The sequence below is a fragment of the Ictidomys tridecemlineatus genome, chromosome 13, assembly GCF_052094955.1.
Source record: "Ictidomys tridecemlineatus isolate mIctTri1 chromosome 13, mIctTri1.hap1, whole genome shotgun sequence".
In the NCBI taxonomy this organism is placed as follows: Eukaryota; Metazoa; Chordata; class Mammalia; order Rodentia; family Sciuridae; genus Ictidomys; species Ictidomys tridecemlineatus.
Window position 1 is genome coordinate 25994772 of NC_135489.1, and position 23166 is coordinate 26017937.

Below are 23166 nucleotides of genomic sequence, written 5' to 3' on the forward strand. Positions count from 1 at the left end.
ACAAGTGGGTAATTTTAAATATGGTCTTAGCCATTGAATATCCCCCAGTAATTTTTGAAAATCATTAAGGGTGTGAAGTTGGTCCACACGTAGTTGTATTTTAGGAATTTGGATCTGATTATCTTGAAGTTTAAGGCCCAAATAGGTATAAGGGTCTTGTGTTTGAACCTTATCAGGAGCTATCTGTAGTCCCAAGGTAGTGAGGGCTTTGTAAAGGTCCAAGTAACAATTATTAAGGTCATGGTTATTAGGTGCAGCAATTAACAAATCATCCATATAATGTAAAATATAAGTTTGTGGCCATCGCTCTCTTACAGGGTCTACTGCTTGAGCCACATATTTTTGGCAAAGACTAGGGCTGTTAGCCATACCTTGGGGGAGAACCTTCCATTGAAACCTCTGCATAGGGCCCTGAAAATTAATGCGAGGGAGACTAAAGGCAAAATAGGGTCTATCCTCAGGATGTAAAGGAATGGTAAAAAAGCAATCTTTTAAGTCAATAACCATTTTACAATAGTTTTTGGGAATAGCCACTGGTGTGGGAATGCCTGGCTGTAGTGCTCCCATTGGGCGCATAACTTTATTAACAGCACGTAAATCTTGTAAAAGGCGCCACTTGCCTGATTTTTTCTTGATAACAAAAATAGGAGTATTCCATGGTGAGGTTGAGGGCTCTACATGGCCGGCTGCCAGCTGTTCCTGCACTAACATGGAGGCAGCCTCCAATTTTTCTTGGGTAAGGGGCCACTGATCCACCCACACAGGAGTCTGAGTCTCCCAAATAATCTTATCTGCATGGGGTACAGGAGGGTCAGGGACCGACACTAAAAATCCGAATACCCAAGTCCATTTGTATCTGTTTTTTGTATGGGTTGCATGGGCTCAACCAGTCCTTGTCTCAGTCTCCCAAGGCCTGTACCAGGAACAAAATTCATACGAAGCATTTGATGAGTCACTATGGAATTGGGACTGGCAAGAATAACTTCCATTTGACTCAAAATATCTCTGCCCCATAGGTTAACGGGGAGGTCAGGAATGACAAAAGGAGTGACAGTTCCCTTATTACCCTCTTTATCAGTCCAGCTAAGAGCCCTAGAGCTGACCAGAGGATTTTTTGACTGTCCTATCCCTTTAAGGTCAGTCAAGGATGGGGTGAGGGGCCAGCCTGATGGCCAGTATTTTTGAGAGATAATTGTGGCATCAGCCCCAGTATCTAGGATTCCTTGGAAGTCCTTTCCTTCAATAAGTAGGGTAAGGGTGGGTCTATCGTGAGAAATGGGCTGAACCCAATACGCATCAGAGGAGCCCAGGGAGGCAGTGCCCCGAGGTAGGGTTTGGGCGGTGGAAGTGCCTCCTGAATCTAAGGGAAGGAGTATTAATTGTGCGAGTCTTGTTCCTGTTGGGATGGCTGCAACTCCATTAATAGCTGTGGCCAGTATTTTTATTTCTCCAGTGAAATCATTATCAATAATGCCAGGGAAGACCTGAACACCTTGTAAGGTAGTAGAGGCCCTTCCAAGAATAAGGGCACACGTATGAGATGGAGGGGGACCCATAATTCCAGTGGGTATTATCTGGGGCCCTTGCATGGAGTCTAATATTGTATCGGTGGTGGCACAGAGGTCCAATCCTGCGCTGCCTGGGGTGGCTCGTTGGAGGGAGGCAATCGTGGAGAAGGATTTTGAGGTAGGTTGGGAGTTTGGGAGGGAACAAACCTTATTGCCCCTAGGTTTGTCCTGGGGGAGGTCGGGGCCAGGGGCCGGCCCCGCAGGGAGTTTCCCGGGAAGCGGGAAGAAGTAGGCTGTCCAAGGGCATTTGTCTTAGATCTACACTCACTGGCCCAGTGACGACCTTTACCACATCTAGGGCAAGGGGTGGCTGGGGGCGGTTTAGCCCCGGTTTGAGGAGACACCATCCCTAGGCTTTGCTTGCCTGTCGGACACTCGCGTGCAAAATGGCCAGGCTGTTTACAAGTAAAGCAAGTACGTGAGCCAGGATTGCGAAAGGCCTTGTTAAAGGCAGCACCTATGGCCAGACCCATGGCATGGGCTGCACCCACCCCGGCACAGAGTCTAATAAAGTCAGAAAGTTCCCCTTTGTCCTTATGTGGTCGAAGAACATCCTGACATGCCGGGTTGGCGTTTTCAAAGGCAAGATGTTTTACAAAGGGGCTTTCGCTTTCGCTTGGTCCAAGCAGGCGCTCCGCGGCTAGGTTAAGCCGGGCAACAAAGTCGCTATAAGGCTCGTCAGGCCCTTGTCGGATTTTTGCCAGGGAAGTGGTAGCCGAGCCCTTTTGAGGGAGGCGTCTCCAAGCCTGTAAGCCAGCCGTCTGAATCTGCGCCAAAAGTCCAGCAGGGAAACGCGCCTGTTTAGGGTTAGTGTCAAAGGGCGCATTGCCCACTAGCTTAACATAAGTCCAGGATTTAGAGGAGGCCTTTGTTAAATTTTTTTGAGCAGTTTCCCGACAGTGCTCTTTGAAATCTGCATTCCATAACAGGAAGTCTCCGGCACTGAGGGTAGCTCGGGCTAAAAATTTCCAGTCATTAGGAGTAAGCCATTGTGCGCCGTGACTCTCTAGTAAAGCCAATGTGTAGGGCGCAGTGGGTCCATAGTGAGCACAAGCCTTTTTAAGTTTTTCAAGAAAGCGCAGGCTTAGTTTTTTGTAAGCACTCTGGGTTCCTTCCTGCCTAGGGGTGAACTCCTCATCCTCTGAGTCCTGATCTTCCTCTTGCCCTCCCCCCGCTTCATCCCCTTGATCCGTTTCCTCGGCTTCTTCCTCTAGATCTGTTTCCTCCGCTTTCTCCTCTTTGTCCTCAGCCTGGGCGGGCTTATCTGTCTGACTGCGGGTGACTGGGAAGGTGAGAACAGGCCGAGGGCGCGGCTTAGCCTTTGTATCGGATCGCCTTGGGCCAGCTCGGGTTGACTTTGTGCCTAAGGCTAATGAGCTGAGCTCAGAGACAAGGGATCTTAATTCTTTTAAAAGTTGGATCTGTTCCCGTCTATGTTGGAGGGACTCTCGCAAGGGAGCCAGATCAGGCAGGGGAAGTGGAGAAAAAATGTCTGAGGGGGCAGTTGGCCCCTGAAGGGCCGGAGCACAAAAGGCAGGAGGGATATATGAGGGAGGGGGATGTGTAAGTCCTATAGGCTGTGGCAGGGTCCCGAGAGGTGGCGGGTCTTCTGAATGGTAGCGAACTGCTTCCTTCTCCAAGGTAGCCTCCTCCCCAGGGGTCAATGTGTCTCCAGGATTTAAAACTGGATAAAGGCGGTTGGTAACCGTTGGAGCCTTATTTATTAGGGCGGGGTTTTGAGCGGGACCAGGAAGGTTCCCCGAGTCCTGGGGAGACTGAGAAGGGTCTATGTCTATATTAACTGAAGGGCATGCCGAGGGGGGACGAGAGGTCTTTTGCATAGCCTCTTCCCCAATCCTGACAAGTTTTAAGGTACCGTTGTCAAAGGGTGAACTTTTAAGAAGTTCATTAATTAAGTTCCAGTAAGAAAAGGTGGGAATAGGCACCTTTTCTGGGCCAAAGGATTCATAATAATCTTTTAAACAGTCTCCTACTCTGAGCCATCTTTTACCATCAATGGTCCCTTCAAGGGGAAACCACGGACACAATTCTCCTACGTATGAAAAGAATAATTTTAAGTCCTTTTTCTTAACACGCGCCCCCCGTGTCTTGAGGGCCTCCTTGAGGCCTGACAAAAACAACTCATGTGACGAAACTGCTTGTCCCATGGTGTGCCACTCACCTCGCGTCGTCCTCGCTCTCCTCCCGGATCTGTCTCTCGGTCGTGTCTCCGAGGCGATCTCACGCTCCCGCTTGGCCAAGTCTTCCCGGAGGACGGCGTTCCCCCTCAGTCAAAGGCTCGAGCCCCACACTGGGCGCCAAATGCCCCGACCGGCAGGACACATCAACGTGGGCAGCGAACCTAGATGGGGAGGAATGAAGGGACAAGAGACACGAAGGGTGACAGCAAGACAAAAGTTCTGATCAAGCTGCAAACTTTTATTGTTCACACAGGGGTATTTATGGGCTGGGGATGCGGGGAGCTCTCTTATCGGCAGTTGCTAGAAGTCTTCACAAGGCGAGATAGCGCAGGATGTCTCAGGGAGACAGATGGCCGCAGGATGTCTCAGGGAGATGGATGGCTGCAGGGTGTCTCCCAGGCGAGATGTCTCCTAGGGGGCTGTTTCTTGTAACTGTCAGGCTATTCTTTGAAGGAGAACTCCCTTTTGGTCCCTGGCACTGTCAGGCTATTCTTTGAAGGAGAACTCCCTTTTGGTCCCTGGCAGATGAGGATGCGCTGATGAGCTGCTTGGCACCCAGTGCAGCGGCGCTCTCTTCCCCTCACAAAGAGGAAGAAGCTGGCTTCACTGGAATCAGAACGAATTCCAGGACACCCGTGTACTCTGGTGGCAAACGGGACCATCTCGCCCAAACGACCTGGCTCCCACGGGGCAGCCAGGGAGTTGCAGAGCAGGGTTCCCTGTGGGAAGAGAGGGCGCTCCCGCATTCTCTTTTCGGGTCCGCTTTGGAGAATCGCACACCCGAGCAGCTGTACCACGCGGAGAGATGCCACCAAGGGACCGCCCAAGAGACAGATGGGCTCTGGAGACTGCACTGTGGCCAAGAATTTAAGGGAGAAACGCCTAAGGAGAACGAGTCCTGGAGGGAGATGTACCTGCGGCTTCAGGACGCCCGAGAGCAGCGACTGCGAGCACTCACCTCCCAAATACGATCCAGACATCCTCAAGAGCCCCGAGGCCGACAAACCAAGATGGTCTATTTCAAGTCACCTGCTGAGGTTCCAAGGAGGCAAGGCCAGTTTGGGACAGTAGCAGGGGCTGCCTCAGGAAGACCCAACTTCCAACCAGCCCAGGAACCCAGGGGAGGCAGAGACACGCCCTCCAGCAGCAGCAGCAGCAGCAGCACAAGCAGCACAAGCAGCACCAGCAGCAGAAGCAGCACCAGCAGCAGAAGCAGCACCAGCAGCAGAAGCAGCACCAGCAGCAGCAGCAGCAGAAGCAGCACCAGCAGCAGCAGCAGCAGCACCAGCAGCAGAAGCAGCACCAGCAGCAGCAGCCGCTTTGATGCTACAAGTGAGACTGCAGCAGAGGCCTCTTGGAACCCTGTTAGAGCTCACCGCGGGGCACCAGTGGCCAACACCAGAAAACCCAAGGCTAAGGAAATGCCCCCACTCTTGGCCAAGACCCTTAAGGACTACAGGAGAGTCATCTCCCGAAGATGAACTCAGCCCTTGCCTTGGACATGCAATCTCCAAAGGAGGCTTCAATCTCTGCCAAACGTGGACTCTCTGCCCTGTGCTTTGCGCGTGTCCCTCCCGGGAGAGCTCAATGCCAGTTCACTGCCTTTGTTTCCCTTCTTGTCACCTGAGCCCCTCCTAAGCCATGATGTTGATTTCGTGTACAAATCCCCCTGATTCCGTTTTAGACTAATAAAGGCCCCTCAAAGCTCTCAGTTGTCTATTCGGGAAGGACGGGAGGCTTTCTTAGACATGGCCCCAGGAGCCACTAGTTCAAGGACTGGTGAATCTGACTAACTGTGAAAACAAACAAACAAACAACAAAAAATAAATAAATAAATAAATAAATAAAATTACAAAATTAAAAAATAAAGAGCAAGGTTTGGGGAGGGGAGGGTGGTAAAGCACCCTTCTGTTCAACACCCTGTCCAAGGTGAAACAGCAGCAACAACCAAAGGCAAAGGAGAGACCGAAATTAAAAGTACAACAAGAAGAAGAAGAACAAATGAGGACGAGCCAATGGCGGTGATGGGCGGTGATGGGCGCCAGGGACGCCAACGGTTCAGGAGGCTCACAAAGGCGCGCAGAGAGTTCAGAGCCAGCCTCGGCCACTTAGGGAGGACAGAGCAACTCAGTGAGACCCTGTCTCAAAATAAAGTACAAAGCAAACCAAGACCTGCTAATATGCCTCAGGGGTTGAAAGCCCCGGAGTACAATGTCCGCTTATCTAATCAAGAAACCAAGAAAACCACACCCACCAACCCCACTCCCTCAAGAATAACCACTGGCATTGGCATCAGAAACAGAGAAACAGACCAAGAGAACTGATCTGACAACCCAGAAACACTCCCCAAAGCCCACGGGAAAACGGCGGGAACACGGATCTAATAAGGGTCTTGGGATAAACCACAGGAACCTGACCAACAAGAATACATGCTTTCCTTGTGTGTGTGTGTGTGTGTGGGTGTGTTTGGTGCCCGCACGCGTGCAGGAGCCCACAAACACACACACACACACACACACACACACACACGGCCACACACACTAACACAATCTGTCTGACCAGTCTCAAATGGATTGCAAAATGTAAGTCAATCAAGAAAGAAGATGTTTTGGAGAGATATCTGTGTATCTGGAAAGGAGAAGTATGGAGGCTGTGAAAACCACTGAGTTGTCAAGTGTAGGATCCATATAATGACCCCCACCTGCCTCGAATTGAGGAATTCTAAGAAAGGTACATTGGTGCACATCCAGAATTCCAACTCCTTTGGGAGGCTTAGGAAGGAGGACCGTTTGAACCTCGAAATTCGAGAGAAGCCTGGTTTGTAGAGGGATGCCCCATCTTTGAAGCCACAACAGCCAGGCCAGGAGGCTCACAGCCCTTCTCCCAGCAGCTCACGCCTATAATCCCACCCGCTCAGGAGGCTGAGGCTGGGGCATCAGGAGGTCAAACTAGCCTCATCAAATGCAATACCTTTAGGAGCTCACTGACAACCTCTCTCAACAGAGTGCACAATAGGGCTTAGGATTGGGCTTACTGCAGGAACGCCCCCGTATTTGATATTTGGTACCCTCACCTAATAGATATGAACTTAATCAAATAAAACAGATGTACAGAATAAAATTAGGAAATTTGTGTTGATAAATGATTCCATATCTGGGCACCTTGGCATATTCATGAAACCCTGTGGCTCAGGAGTTTGAGAGTATAGGATCAAGAGTTGGAATCCAGCTTCAGGAATTTCTCAAGGCCTTTAAGCCACTTACTGACATCCTCTCTTTACATAAACTATTTAAAGGGCTGGGGTTTGACTCAGTGGTTTAGCACCCCTGGGTGGTGTAGAAAAGGACCACAAGTTTTCTGCCATCCTTCGGGAATTAAGAAGACCCTGTTTTAATTAAGGGGGTTTTTGGGGTCTGGTTTTTGGGGTCTGGTGATGTATCTCAGTGTTATAGTCCTTGCCTGACTTGTGTGACACCCTGGATTTGACCTCCAATACAAAAAAAAAAGGCAAGAAAAATGCAAAAATACATAAGTGTTGGGCAAGGTGATGATATAACTATAATTCATGTAACTCTGGAAGCTTCTCCAGCCACTAGGATTACAGGGATGCACCTCCACCCAGCATCCTAAAGCATTCCTTCTGCCTGACTGGTTGTTACCGGACTGAGTTCTTTATGGGATTCAGGACTGGAGCTAAGTGCTGGGAGGTGTTCAACTTATGTTTCCCTGGTAATTGGTCTTCCCCAACTTCATGCCTGTCTTGTCTATTTATGTGCCACCAATAAGCATTAGGAAAAAGTTCAGAATTGTGGAACTCTTTCTTTGCATATTTCTCTCCTCTCTGCGACTCTTTCTTCTCAATTCTAGCCAACTTAGTCTTGCCAAACCTCAATCTGTCTCAGCAAACTCCTGTGCTCTTTTAGGCTTTCTTTCCTGTGCCAGGGTCCAGTGACAGCTTCCCAGACCTTCTCTCATGGCCACATTGTCCTCAAAATCTATAGTCCCATTTTCTAGTTTTTTTTTTTTAATAATACAGCAAGATAGCTAGTTTGATACTAGCAATTGCAGCTGAGAGCAAAAGAATATATCAATTTTAAAAAATGTTTACAAGATTTTTCTGGATTGTGAGATTTATATTTTTAGTGTTTAAAGTAAAATCCAATTAATATCATTTTTATAAAATAAAGCTATAAAGGGTTATTTTGACATCAAACATGAACATATAAATTCATATGTGTTTATTCTCAGTAGTAAAGAAAGAGGGGAAGGAAGGAAGGTAAAAAAAGAAGGAAAGAAGGGAAGGAGTAAGGAAGGAGTCTCATTAGGAAAAGACAAAGAATCCAAAAGAGAAAGAGGAAACAGACACATATGTCAATAAAATTGAAGAACATGGACAGGTGCCAACTGACTTAGGAAAGCAAAGAAAGTTGAAAGCAAAGAAAAACAAATTAAACACCAACATCTACAAAGGAAGAAACCAACAAGAAGCAAATAGATCTATGCAGGACTCTAGGAAATAACAGGAACCAGGAGGACCATGTAGCTGTGGAGTTACCAGCCACTGGTAAGGGCAGAAGTAAGGACTTAAGGAGCAGGCAGACCACACTGTAACAGCTTCCCTCCCACCTCAGTCAGACGGCAATCCCTCCCCTACTCTGGCATAAGATTGGAAGTTCACTCTCAGAAAAACTGAGGGAGACCTACCAATACTGGCATTTGGGAATCCTCCAGTGACAAGGTCCATGACGACCTGAGCATCCTGTAGAGAAATCCACCTTTACCAGACAAGCTCCTAAAACACACAGATTCTACTTAGCTTTGAGTTGTCTCATTCTTTTTTAATAGTTTTTTAAAATATTTATTTCTTAGTTTTCAGCGGACACAACATCTTTATTTGTACGTGGATCGAAATCAGGGCCACGCGCATGCCAGGTGAGCTCCCTACTACTTGAGCCACCTCCCCAGCCCAAGGTGTCTCATTCTTAAAAATAAATGGGTAGCCAAGGATCACAAACTTTTAAGGAAAGCCTTCTACATGAAAGACAGAACCACAGTGGGGAATGCAGAAAGGAGATTGAATGGAAACACAAAATATGAGGAGCCAAAGGCGACCAAGAAAAGAAAAACAGAAGCCAGGCACTGTGGTGCATGCCCCTAATTCCAACAGCTGAGACAGGAGGATCACAAGTTCAAAGCCAGACTCAGCAAAATTGAGTCCTAAGCAACTCAGTGAGACTCAGTCTCTAAATAAAATACAAAACAGTTCTAGGGATGTGGCTCAGTGGTTGAGTGTTCCTGAGTTCAATCCTCCTCGGTGTCATAAATAAATAATTGAAGCCCGATTTTAAAGTTAAACATTCAATGAATAGGAATTCCACAAAGAAAAAAAAAAACATTGGTTTGGGAAAAAAGGGATAAAATAATCTAAAGAATTAATACAATAATTTTTTTCCATAACTAAGAGCATGAATCTCCTTAATTTTTTTAAAATTTTTATTGTTAATTGTTCAAAACATTACATAGTTCTTGACATATCATATTTCACACATTTGATTCAAGTGGGTTATGAACTCCCATTTTTACCCAGTATGCAGATTGCAGAATCATATCGATTACACATCCACTGTTTTACATATTGCCGTACTAGTGTTTGTTGTATTCTGCTGCCTTTCCTATCCTCTACTATCCCCCCTCCCCTTCGCTCCCCTCCCATCTTCTCTCTCTACCCCATCTACTATAATTCATTTCTCCCCCTTGTTTTTTTCCCCCTTTCTCCTCACTTCCTCTTGTATGTAATTTTGTATAACAATGAGGGTCTCCTTCAATTTCCATGCAATTATCCTTCTCTCTCCCTTGCCCTCCCACCTCTCATCCCTGTTCAATGTTAATCTTCTTCTCATGATCTTTCTCCCTACTCTGTTCTAGGTTGCTCTCCTTATATCAAAGAAGACATTTGGCATTTGTTTTTTAGGGATTGGCTAGCTTCACGTAGCATAATCTGCTCTAATGCCATCCATTTCCCTGCAAATTCCGTGATTTTGTCATTTTTTCATGCAGGGTAATACTCCATTGTGTATAAATGCCACATTTTTTTATCCATTCATCTATTGAAGGGCATCTAGGTTGGTTCCACAGTCTAGCTATTGTGAATTGTGCTGCTATGAACATCGATGTAGCAGTGTCCCTGTAGTATGCTCTTTTTAGGTCTTTAGGGAATAGTCCGAGAAGGGGAATAGCTGGTCAAATGGTGGTTCCATTCCCAACTTTCCAAGAAATCTCCATACTGCTTTCCAAATTGGCCGCACCAATTTGCAGTCCCACCAGCAATGTACAAGTGTACCCTTTTCCCCACATCCTCGACAGCACTTGTTGTTGTTTGACTTCATTATGGCTGCCAATCTTACTGGAGTGAGGTGGTATCTTAGGGTGGTTTTGATTTGCATTTCTGACTGCTAGAGATGGTGAGCATTTTTTCATGTACTTGTTGATTGATTGTATGTCCTCCTCTGAGAAGTGTCTGTTCAGGTCCTTGGCCCATTTGTTGATTGGGTTATTTGTTTTCTTATTATTTTTTTGAGTTCTTTGTATAATCTGAATATTAGGGCTCTATCTGAAGTGTGAGAAGTAAAACTTTGTTCCCAGGATGTAGGCTCCCTATTTACCTCTCTTATTGTTTCTCTAGCTGATAAAAAACTTTTTAGTTTAAGTAAGTCCCATTTGTTGATTCTAGTTATTAACTCTTGTGCTATGGGTGTCCTATTGAGGAATTTGGAGCCCGACCCCACAATATGTAGGTCAGAGCCAACTTTTTCTTCTATCAGATGAAGTGTCTCTGATTTAATATCAAGCTCCTTGATCCATTTTGAGCTAACTTTTTTGCATGGAGAGAGAAAGGGATTCAGTTTCATTTTGTTGCATATGGATTTCCAGTTTTCCCAGCACCATTTGTTGAAGATGCTATCCTTCCTCCATTGCATGCTTTTAGCCCCTTTATCAAATATAAGATAGTTGTAATTTTGTGGATTGGTCTCTGTGTCCTCTATTCTGTACCATTGGTCCACCAGCCTGTTTTGGTACCAGTACCATGCTGTTTTTGTTACTATTGCTCTGTAATATAGTTTGAAATCTGGTATCACTATACCGCCTGATTCACACTTCCTGCTTAGAATTGTTTTTGGTACTCTGGGTCTTTTATTTTTCCATATGAATTTCATGATTGCTTTATCTATTTCTATAAGAAATGCCGTTGGGATTTTGATTGGCATTGCATTAAACCTACAGAGAACTTTTGGTAATATCGCCATTTTGATGATATTAGTTCTGCCTATCCATGAACAGGGTATAATTTTCCATCTTCTAAGATCTTCTTCTATTTCTCTCTTTAGGGTTCTGTAGTTTTCATTGTATAAGTCTTTCATCTCCTTTGTTAGGTTGATTCCCAAGTATTTTTTTTTTTTTTAGGATATTGTGAATGGAATGGTTGTCCTCATTTCCATTTCAGAAGATTTGTTGCTGATGTACAGGAATGCCTTTGATTTATGCGTGTTGATTTTATATCCTGCCACTTTGCTGAATTCATTTTTTAGCTCTAGTAGTTTCTTTGTAGACCCTTTTGGGTCTGCTAGGTATAGTGGTCATCCGCAAATAGTGATAATTTAAGTTCTTCTTTTCCTATTTTTATGCCTTTAATTTCTTTCATCTGTCTAATTGCTCTGGCCAGTGTTTCGAGAACTATGTTGAACAGATGTGGTGAGAGAGGCCATCCCTATCTTGTTCCAGATTTTAGAGGGAATGCCTTCAACTTTTCTCCGTTCAGAATGATGCTAGCCTGAGGCTTAGCATAGATAGCTTTTACAATATTGAGGTATGTTCCTGTTATCCCTAGTTTTTCTAGAGTTTTGAACATAAAGATATGCTGTACTTTGTCTAATGCTTTTTCTGCATCTATCAAGATGATCATATGGTTCTTATCTTTAAGTCTATTGATGTGGTGAATAACATTTATTGATTTCCGTATATTGAACCAGCCTTGCATCCCAGGGGTGAATCCTACTTGATCATGATGCACGATCTTTTTGATATGTTTCTGAATCCGATTTGCCAGAATTTTATTGAGGATTTTTGCATCTATATTCATTAGAGATATTGGTCTGTAGTTTTCTTTCTTTGAAGTGTCTTTGTCTGGTTTAGGAATCAGGGTGATATTGGCGTCATAGAATAAATTTGGAAGTTCTCCCTCTTTTTCTATTTCCTGAAATAGCTTGAAAAGTATTGGTATTGTGAAACTCTGCTGTATACCCATCCGGTCCTGGGCTTTTCTTTGTTGGTAGTCTTTTGATGGCTTCTTGTATTTCCTCAATTGATATTGGTCTATTTAGGTTGTGTATATTCTCCTGACTCAATCTGGGCAGATCATATGACTTAAGAAATTTATCGATGCCTTCACTATCTTCTATTTTATTGGAGTATATGGATTCAAAATAATTTCTAATTATCTTCTGTATTTCTGAAGTGTCTGTTGTGATATTGCCTTTTTCATCCCGTATGCCAGTAATTTGAGTTCTCTCACTTCTTTGTTAGCATGGCTAAGGGTCTGTCAATCTTATTTATTTTTTCAAAGAACCAATTTTTAGTTATGTCAATTTTTCAATTGTTTCTTTTGTTTCAATTTCATTGATTTCAGCTCCAATTTTAATTATTTCTTTCCTTCTATTTCTTTTGCTGTTATTTTGCTCTTCTTTTTCTAGGATTTTGAGATTTTTCACCTTCAGTCTATGTATGTCTTTTCCTATAAAATGCATCTCCTGTAGGCAGCATATGGTTGGATCATTTTTTTTTTATCCATTCTACTAGCCTGTGTCTCTTAATTGGTGAGTTTAAGCCATTAACATTTAGGGTTATTATTGAGATATGGATTGTTCTTCCAGCCATATTTGTTTATTTATGTTACTTAACATGGTTTGTTTTTCCTCTTTGAGATGAAGTGTGAGGTCATTTATTTGTTATTTTTTTCTTTTTTTAAGGAATGAACTCCAAGCAATGAATTTTCCTCTTAGAACTGCTTTCATTGTGTGCCATAGATTTGGATATGTTGTGTCTGTGTTTTCATTTATCTCTAAGAATTTTTTAATTTCCTCCTTGATGTCTTCTATAACCAATTGATCATTCAGTAAACTATTGTTCATTCTCTAAGTGATGCTTGATTTTTCCTTCCTTCTTTTATCATTGATTTCCAGTTTCATTCTATTATGATCAGATAGGATGCATGGTATTATCTCTACTCCTTTATAATTTCTAAGAGTTGCCCTGTGACATAATATATGATCTATTTTTGAGAAGGATCCATATGCTGCTGAGAAAAAAGTGTAACTGCTTGATGTTGGGTGGTATATTCTATATATGTCAATTAAGTCTAGGTTATTTATTGTATTATTGAGTTCTATAGTTTCTTTATTCAACTTTTGTTTGGAAGATCATCCAGTGGTGAGAGAAGTGTGTTGAAGTCTCCCATAATTATTGTATGGTGGTCTATTAGACTCTTGAACTTGAGAAGAGTTTATTTGATGAACTTAGCTGCACCATTGTTTTGGGCATGTATATTTATGATTGTTATGTCTTGTTGGTGTATGGTTCCCTTGAGCAGTATGTAGTGTCCCTCTTTATCCCTTTTGATTAACTTTGGCTTGAAATCTATTTTATTTGATATGAGTATGGACACTCCTGCTTGTTTCCAAAGTCCATATGAGTGATATGATTTTTCCCAACCTTTCACCTTCAGTCTATGTATGTCTTTTCCTATCAAATGCGTCTCCTGTAGGCAGCATATGGTTGGATCATTTTTTTTTTGATCCATTCTACTAGTCTGTGTCTCTTAATTGGTGAGTTTAAGCCATTAACATTTAGGGTTATTATTGAGATATGGATTGTTCTTCCAGCCATATTTGTTTATTTATATTACTTAACATGGTTTGTTTTTCCTCTTTGATTATTTTTTTCCTTTACTGTACTACCTCCCACTGTTGGTTTTCATTGTTATTTTACATTTCCTCTTCCTGTAATGTTTTGCCGAGGATGTTTTGAAGAGATGGTTTCCTAGCTGCAAATTCTTTTAACTTTTGTTTATCGTGGAAGGTTTTAATTTCATCTTCCATCCTGAAGCTTAATTTCGCTGGATACACAATTCTTGGTTGGAACCCATTTTCTTTCAGCGTTTGAAATATGTTGTTCCAGGATCTTCTAGCTTTCAGAGTCTGTATTGAAAGATCAGCTGTTATCCTGATTGGTTTACCCCTAAATGTAATCTGCTTACTTTCTCTTGTAGCTTTTAAAATTCTCTCCTTATTCTGTATGTTGGGCATCTTCATTATAATGTGTCTAGGTGTGGATCTCTTATTATTTTGCACATTCGGCGTCCTGTTGGCTTCTAGGATTTGGGATTCTGTCTCATTCTTCAAGATTGGGAAGTTTTCTCGTATTATTTTGTTGAACAGTTGCTCATTCCTTTGGTTTGGACCTCTATACCTTCCTGTATCCCAGTGACTTAAGTTTGGTCTCCTTATGTTATCCCGTATTTCTTGGATATTCTGCTCACGGTTTCTTAACCGTCTCGCTGAGCTGTCTATGTTCTTTTCAAGTTGAAATACTTTGTCTTCATTGTCTGATGTTCTATCTTCTAAGTATTCTTCTCTGCTGGTAGTACTCTCATTTGAGTTTTTAATTTGGTTTATTGCTTCCTGCATTTTTAGGATTTCTGTTTGTTTTTTATAACCTCTATCTCCCTGTATAGTTGATCTTTTGCTTCTTGGATTTGTTTATGTAATTCATTGTCAAAGTGATCTTTCATTGTCTGATTTTGCTGTCTAATGTCTTCCTTGAGACTCCAGATCATCTGAAGCATGTATATCCTGAATTCTTTATCTGACATTCCATCTGCTGCAGATATTACCTCTTCTAATGTTGAGTTGACCTGCATAGCTAGTGGTCCTTTCTTTCCTTGTCTTTTCATACTGCTTGTGTTTCTTTCTGCTTGGTGAAACAGTTGTGTTACTGAATTTTCCCCCTATATATTTATATTGCTCTTGTATAGTTGCAAAGTCTCCCTTTTGTGGAGAAAGACAATGTTAACAGTTCTCAATATCAATAGTACATCATCTAAGCACACGTTTTCCTTATTTCTACATTTATAGCTAGACTCTATGTCTACAAATGTTGGTTTCGATTATCTTTACAAATATAGTCATTAGTTTCATGAAATGCATAACATTTCTGGTAGCTTGAAGAAAACTGAATTTCAGGTGTAGGATGTTATGTTTATGGGGAAAGGAGTGAGGGTATGGAGTTAATCTAACTTAGTAACTTTGGAGAGCTCTAATCAATAGATGGGTAATTTATGGAAGAATGTATAGATTCAAATTCCTATCTGTATTTATAAGATTACCCTACTTATGAATAATAAAATTTAGGGGGTTGCAAGTGAGATAAAGGGAGTAAGAGGGAGGAAAACAAATAACAAGGAAAGGAACAGAAAAAAGAGAGCGGGACAAAGGAAATACGAGAAAAAGAAAAGAAATAAAAAGAGGGAAGGGAGGTGGGGCATATGCAATTCCTCTATAGTATATTATTCTGGTGATTCAGTAGTTAAAGACCTTTTTCATGCACAATTTTTGGTTTCACATATGTTGAGGTTGCAAGGACCCGAGGGGGAAGGGTAGAGGAGACTGGGTGAATGGCTGAAAAGAGAGAGAGAAGAGAGAAAATGAAAGAAAAAAAATGTCTCTCAGAACTCTGTTTTCATTTCTTCCAGTTGGTGGCATTGTCTATTCCTAGCTTGAGTCTCTGGGTTCAGGATGGTGGTGGTAGTCAGTGTGAGAGGACTTGAGCTTCCACCTGTGGCCTCTCTACTCTTATTCTCTGATATGTAAACCAGGTGCCTGATCCACTGCAGAACCTCACTGGTAGCCACACCAGCCAACCCTGTTGGTGGGTTTTAAGGGTTGGTGGGATTTTCCAAGATGAATTCCATCAGTTTTTCTCATGAGGAGTTTGATGAGGTGGGGGTGTTGGGGAAACCTTATGTTTGTCAAGAGCTCGGTCAGGTGACCCCACAGGCGGTCGGCCGGGCCCCTCCTCCAGTTGGAGTGGTCTGTCTACCGAACCGGTGGGAGGCTGGTTTCCTCCAACTGGGGAGGTCTGTCTACCACGCAGGCGAGCCGCTGGGCCTGTTCTCCAGGTCATAGTTCTGCCTACCGTGCAGGCATGGGCGACGGCTGGGCCCTTCCTCCAATTGGGGTGATCTGTCTACAGCGCCAGTGGGCCGCTGGGCCTGTTCTCCAGGTCATAGGTCTGCCTACCATGCAGGCATGGGCAACGGCTGGGCCCTTCCTCCAATTGGAGTGATCTGTCTACAACACTGGGCCGCTGGGCCCCTTCTCCGGGATGCACGGTCTGCCTACCTTGCAGGAAGCGGCTGGGAATCTCCTTGATTTAAATGACCTTTAACTTCATACTAATACTGAGAATGAAAAAAGAATCCTCAATAGCTTTAGAAAAATTCCTAACTCAGGGATGTAAAAGATTCTAAAAGCTTTTACTGAAAAAAAAAAAGAAAGAATAACATCAGACTTCTCACAATCACTACAAAATAAAGACAATGCAGCAAATTCTTCCCAATTGAGATGAAATTAATTCCACAGTGGCACACAATAATAAAGAGAGCAATTTGAGAGGCTGAGACAGGAGGATCCCAAGGTGAAAGCCACCCTCAGCAATTTAGCCAGGCCCTAAGCAACTTAGCAAGGCCCTGTCTCAAACACACACACACACACACACACACACACACACACACACACACACACGGCTGGGGATGTGGCTCAGTAGTTAAAACCTCTGAATTTGGGCTGGGGATGTGGCTCAAGCGGTGGTGCGCTCGCCTGGCATGCGTGCAGCCTGGGTTCGATCCTCAGCACCACGTACGAACAAAGATGTTGTGTCCGCCGAGAACTAAAAAATAAATATTAAAAAAAAATTCTCTCTCTCTCTCTCTCTCTCTCTCTAAAAAAAAAAAAAAAACTTCTGAATTTATTCCCTAGAACAAAAATTTTAAAAATAAATGAGAGAAGACTATTATACAGTTTTATACATACACTTTACTTCCCAGGTATCTTTTCTCAGACAGTTACCAATTGATCACTAAAAGAGGGATATAAGAGCCAGACATGGTGGTGCACCCCTGTAATCCCAGCAGCTTGGGAGGCTGAAGCAGGAGGGTCCGGAGTTCAAAGCCAGCCTCAGCAACTTGGCAAGGCCCTAAGCAATTCAGCAAGACTCTGTCTCTAAATAAAATATTTAAAAAGGGCTGGGGATGTTGCTCAGTGGTTAAGCACCCCTGGGTAGAATCCCTGGTACCTAAATAAATAAATAAAATAAAAGAAGGATATAAGGAAAGAAGGAGGAAGATGGAAACTGAGGAAATGGAAGGCAGAGACCACTGGAAAGAATGAAAGGAATTTTCCAGGGAGAAAATTGTAGAGCAAGTCCATGGAACAACCACTGCATACAGCAGAAGATGTGGGAGATCCAGAAAGTCTGTTACAAGGCGGGGAGGGGGGAAATGAAACTTGAAAATCATCTGATGAGCTTCACCATCTTGAAGGAAATTTTATAGTTCCGTCAGAAAGTTTGGGAAAGAAGTGGTATCAAATATATAGACAACTAAGCTAAAATATAAGGCATTTGTTAAGGTATGACTGAGTCCTGTCCTGAGTTCAATAAAAAATAAACCATAGTACCTATATAGCTCAGCTGTAAATTATATTCACATAGTCAGATTAATGAAAGTACTGAAAATTGACTTAACAAAAATTGTGATAGAATTTCTGTCTTGGGAGAATGGAGGGAAGAGAATATATTCATGGTGGGAGGAGGAGTATGGGGATGATCAAAGAGACCTAAGTGCTCTTCCTTCATATAAGTGAGTAGACTGAGAATGAGAAAGCAAGTTTCAGAAATATAAGCATGTTTTATTTTATTTTATTTATTTATTATAAGCATTTTTTTAAAAAGAAGCTGCTGAAAGAGGCCAAGTGGTTGCTTCCGGGAATGGTAATTGGGGGGCAGGATGAGGGAAGCAGGGGAGTCATTTCTTAAAACAGTTTTGTCAAACTATTAAAATGTTATACTATATGCTGACATTAGTTAAAAATAAAACTAAATTAGAAAAATAAATGCATCACTCAACCATTTGAGACAATAAAAATCAATCAAACAAAAATGAAATAGTCCAGAAATCCTACCACAGGAGCTGATGTAGGTGATCAAAATTCCCTGTAGACGGTTCTCTTTCTATCCTATTCACAGGCTCACCTTCTCCACCTCCCTCTTCTTCCCCTCTCCAGTTCCTTGCCCTTGACCCCAAGAGATCCCACCATCAAAAGCATACCTAAATACCGCTCTCAGCACCTCTAGGGACTACAACAAAAATCAGACTTGGGTCTCTGCTCTCCAGTTATAGGAAATCTGTTTGAGAGTCTTACATATAAGCAACACAGAATAATGTAAGTTAATCACGACTAAATACTCAACTATGTGGTACAGATTACATGGAGTTCAGAGCCATGCCATCTCAGAGAGAATGTGACTGCAGCTGTCAGAGACAAAGTAGACAGTGGTGAGGGAGAGCCTGGACACACGGTGGGATGTCATTGCAGAGCTTGGTAGGTCCTGTCAGGGTTTGCAGTTTTAAAAGATCCTATCTCGCCAGGTGCCTTGGTGCACATCTGTAACCCCAGCGGCTTCGCAGGCTGAGGAAGGAAAATGGGGAGTTCAAAGCCAGCCTCAGCAACAGCAAGGCACTCAGCAATTCAATGAGACCCTGTCTCTAAATAAAACCCAAAATAGGGCTGGGATGTGGTTCAGTGGTCGAGTGCCCCTGGGTTCAGTCCCTATACAAAAAAAAAAAAAAAAATCCTATCTCTCCAGGCATAGTGGCCTACTCCTGTAATCCCAGTAATTTAGAAAGCTGAGGAAGAAGTATTGCAGCTAGTTGGAGGCCAGCCTCAGCAATTTAGCGAGGCCCTAAATGACTGTTTGACCCTGTCTCAAAACAAAACATATAAAGGGCTGGGGATGTGACTCAGTGGTTAAGCACCCCTAGGTTCAACCCCTAGTATCCTTCCCCCAAAAAAATCCTATCTAGAGAGTAACATAATTTTAAGAAGATTACTTTGATCTTTGGCTGAATAATAAACGGGAGAGAGGCAAAACCCAATAGAGATTAGCTAAGAAGTTATGAAGTGGTTCAGATGAGAGATTATGGTGGCTCAGATCAGGATGGCAGCTGTGAAACATGGATTATTACAGACACATTATACGAGTCGAATCAATTAGGTTTGTTGATGTCTTCCTTATGTAAAGGATGATGGGGAAGGACTAGGAGGAAAGAGCTTCAAATGACTCAGAATTCTGATTTGAGCAATTTGATGCATCATGGACTCCCAATCCGAGGAGGGGAAGTCTGGACAAAGTATGGATTTTAGAGAAGAAGATTAAAAAATAAGTATTGAGGGGCTGGGGATGTGGCTCAAGCGGTAGCGCGCTTGCCTAGCATGCGTGCGGCCCGGGTTCGATCCTCAGCACCACATACCAACAAAGATGTTGTGTCCGCCGAGAACTAGAAAATAAATATTAAAAATTCTCTCTCTCTCTCTCTCTCTCTCTCTCTCTCTCTCTCCTCTCTCACTCTCTCTTTAAAAAAAAAAAGTAAGTGATAAAGAAGGTCTGTGTAAGTTTGTTAAAAAAAAAAAATAAGTATTGAACAAGTGAAGATGCAGATACTTGACCTATTCACAGATATCTGACGTCTATGTCAAATACCAGGTGATTCATTGTCCTCCCCATCTTCCATCTTCAGGACATGCTCCTGGGACTCATCAAAGAAATCCAGTCTAGAGTTAGTTTGGAGGAGTTTTTGACATATGAAAAGTACTGAAGTCAAGAAAAATATGAGACCATTTGGAGCTATGGTTTTCAAACTCGGAGTGCGTGTTTACAATGCAAATGTCAAGACCCCATCCCAGAGTTTCTGATTAAATCTTGGTGAGGCCCAGAAATCGGCTTTATTAAAAGGCAACCCAAAAGATTCTTATGCAGGTAATTTAGGCTCAGATTCAAAGGGGCTTTAAGTACAATTCATAGGTGAGAAAGTAGAAACAGCAAGTGTGGCCAACTCTTTCGAGAACTTGAAGAAAACTAGAGAAAGGTTGGTAGGTAGTAGGGGATGCCAAAAGAGGGTTTGGGGGTTTTTAATGTTTTTTTTAAATTAATACTAGTTTTGTAAAAGATTGAAGATTCTAGAGTTCATAACCTTGCCTACACATTATAATCACCTATTCAGTTTTTGAAAATAAGAATGCACAGAGCCCATCCCAAACTAGCAAATCTGAATTTCCAGGAGTGGATCCCAGATATCAGTATTTTAACTTTTAAGAGAGAGTGAGAGAGGAGAGAGGGGAGAGAGAGAGAATTTTTTTAATATTTATTTTTTAGTTCTCGGCGGACACAACATCTTTGTTGGTATGTGGTGCTGAGGATCCAACCCGGGCCGCACGCATGCCAGGCGAGTGCGCTACCGCTTGAGCCACATCCCCAACCCAGTATTTTAACTTTTAATTGTTTAATTGTTTTCATTGCCTTCCCCACCCCCACCCCCAAAGCATTAATTTCCCCCCCCCCCCCCGCAGTGTGGATATATATAGCATGTTCTCAATTTATGTTCATTGTTGGAAAGGTTTCCAGGTAATGGCAGAGGATACAGACCACAGGAAGCCAGGGAAGATATTGTAAAGTTCATGTCATGGGCTGCGGTTGTGGCTCAGAGATAGAGAGCTTACCTAGCAGGTATGAAGTACTGGGTTTGATCCCCAGCATCACATAAAAAAAAAAGAAAAAGCTAAATAAACCAAATAAAGTTCATGTCATCTTCATAGGAAAGGATTATAGTCTAGTTTCCTTGCTTTCAAATGGAGAAACTGAAGCCCCAGAGGGGAATTGAACGCCGAAGGTCCCTAGCTGACAGTGGCCAGTTATGACCAGGATTTTAATTCTAATTCCAGGTCAGCCTTTCCCCGCCTTTCAACAATCTCATTTGAACATTCCCCAAACCCACATCAACATCCAGCTTCATAATACCTCCCCTTCAGAACTCCCTTTAAAGTCACAGGCGGACCCTGCCGTCCCTGTCATCACACCGGCCACCTCCCCTAAACCCAGATGCACAGAGCCCATTTAAGTGCAATTCAAAGGTGAGAAAGTAGAAACAGCAAGGGTGACCAACTCTTTTGAGAACTTGGAGAAATCTATACATACATCCCAAACTAACTCCAAACTGGATTTCTTTGATGGGTCCCAGGAGCATGTCCTCACCCCACCCTCCTCGCCCCAGATCATCTCCTCAAGCCCAGCCCTGGACTTCCACCTTGGGGCCTGGGGCCTCTCCCTGCGCTGGCGACACTAGCTTAGTGGACTTTGTCGCCATAGCAACCGGAGACACGCCAACCGGCCTGTGGCGACTAGAACTGAAAATTTCCCGGTACACTTTTGTTTTGTTTTGTTTGTTCCCCACATATGCTTTTCTTACCGCTTCCCGCGCCTGATGCGTGAGTTTCAGAGTCTGGTAAGAAAGCTCCATCAGACAGGCATTAAGTTCCAGAGAAGGGAGAAAAGGAGCCAGCTACTAGACTGACCAGTTCAGCTCCAAAATGCTGCTTCGGGAAACCTGATGCTTAGAACTAGCCCGCCCCTTTCGGATTGGGTAGGGCCTAGACAGCTCAGCCAATCACTGGCCACAGAAGGATTCTGCAGCGCAGCAGTCAATGTTAAACCAAGTTTTTTCCTAAAGCTTTTGCAGGGACCAAGAGAGGATGATTGCTAGAGCATAGGTCAGGGTTTGCAATTACTTTGTTTCTCTTAGTTCCATCTCTAAAATGCAAGTTACCCAAATTTTTATTTTGGTAGTTATGCAGGCCTTTGTGACCCAGTGACTAAATGTTGACATTCTGTCGTCACCATTTAGGGTAAAGGTTTTAAGTTACCTCCTGATCTTTGAAATTGTCTATACATGGCCCAGACTGCAAGAATCTGCTATCAGAGACTGTCAGAGAGTTTCAGGAATGCAAACTCTACGTCTGAACTTTCCTTCCTCCTCCATCTTCCTTTGCATCAATCAGAGCAGCTTTCATCACGAATGGGTAAAAATGGACTCTAAGACTCTCTGCCTGCTTGCTTGCTTGATTTTACCTCCATGTATTAACCAATCAATGTCTTCAATGGCTTTCCCCCTTCTTTCACTGTGAATCCTTTTCCAAACCATCTCCTCATCATTATTTTCAGGCTTTTCCATCCTTTTTCTCTCCTGGAGGTACAAAATATGCAAGTTTCCTCAATCTAAAAAAAAAAAAATTCTCATCTTATAATTTTTGAACTGGATCCCCTCTCTCCCATTCACTTCTCAACACATTCTACTCCTACTTTTGTAGCGGGAGGGGGTACCAGGGATTGAACTTTAGGCACTCGACCACTGAGCCACATCCCCAAATCTATTTTATATTTTATTTAAAGACAGGGTCTCACTGAGTTACTTAGCACCTCCTTTTTGCTGAGGCTGGCTTTGAACTCCTGATCGTCCTGCCTCAGCCTCCCTAGCCAATGAGATACTTTTTGAAACAGTTCTTGCCAATAGTCCAATTGGGAAATTGAACTATAGTCGGTTTACAATTCTTTTTAAAATTTATTTATGAAAAGTTGGACTTATTTTAATTTTAATTATTAGTGCATACTAATTGTATGACTTTATAGGACTTCACTGTGCATTTTACAATCTTTGCCTTATTCCAAGTTGACTCATTTTGATATCAGTGACTACTTTCTTATAATAATAGCTATAATTTATTAAGCATCTATGCTGTCTGTGGTGGTGCAAGCCTGTAATTCCAGCAACTCAGGGGGCTGAGGCAGGAGAATCTTAGGTTCAAGTCCAGCCTCAGCAACTTAATGAACCCTAAGGAGACCTTGTCTCAAAAAATAATACATAAAAAGGGATGAAGGGCAGAGCAGTTTGGTCCTTGGTTGGAGTAGCACCATTCTTTTGCTCGGAGGCTGGAGATCTTCATTACGTGCAGCTTAGCGTGGAGGTCTGAGCAGTGGCATAAGACTTCAGCATTGATTAAAATACAATGCCCCCCTCACCCCCAAAAAAAGACAATGGCCCAAACCAAGCAGACCACCCCACCCCACACCAGCTGCCAGGAAAAGTGCTCCTCCTACCGGCAGGATGCAAAAACCTCATCGCTACAAGACCGGACCATGGCATTTTCAGAGATTCCAGGATACCCGAGTCCACCAAG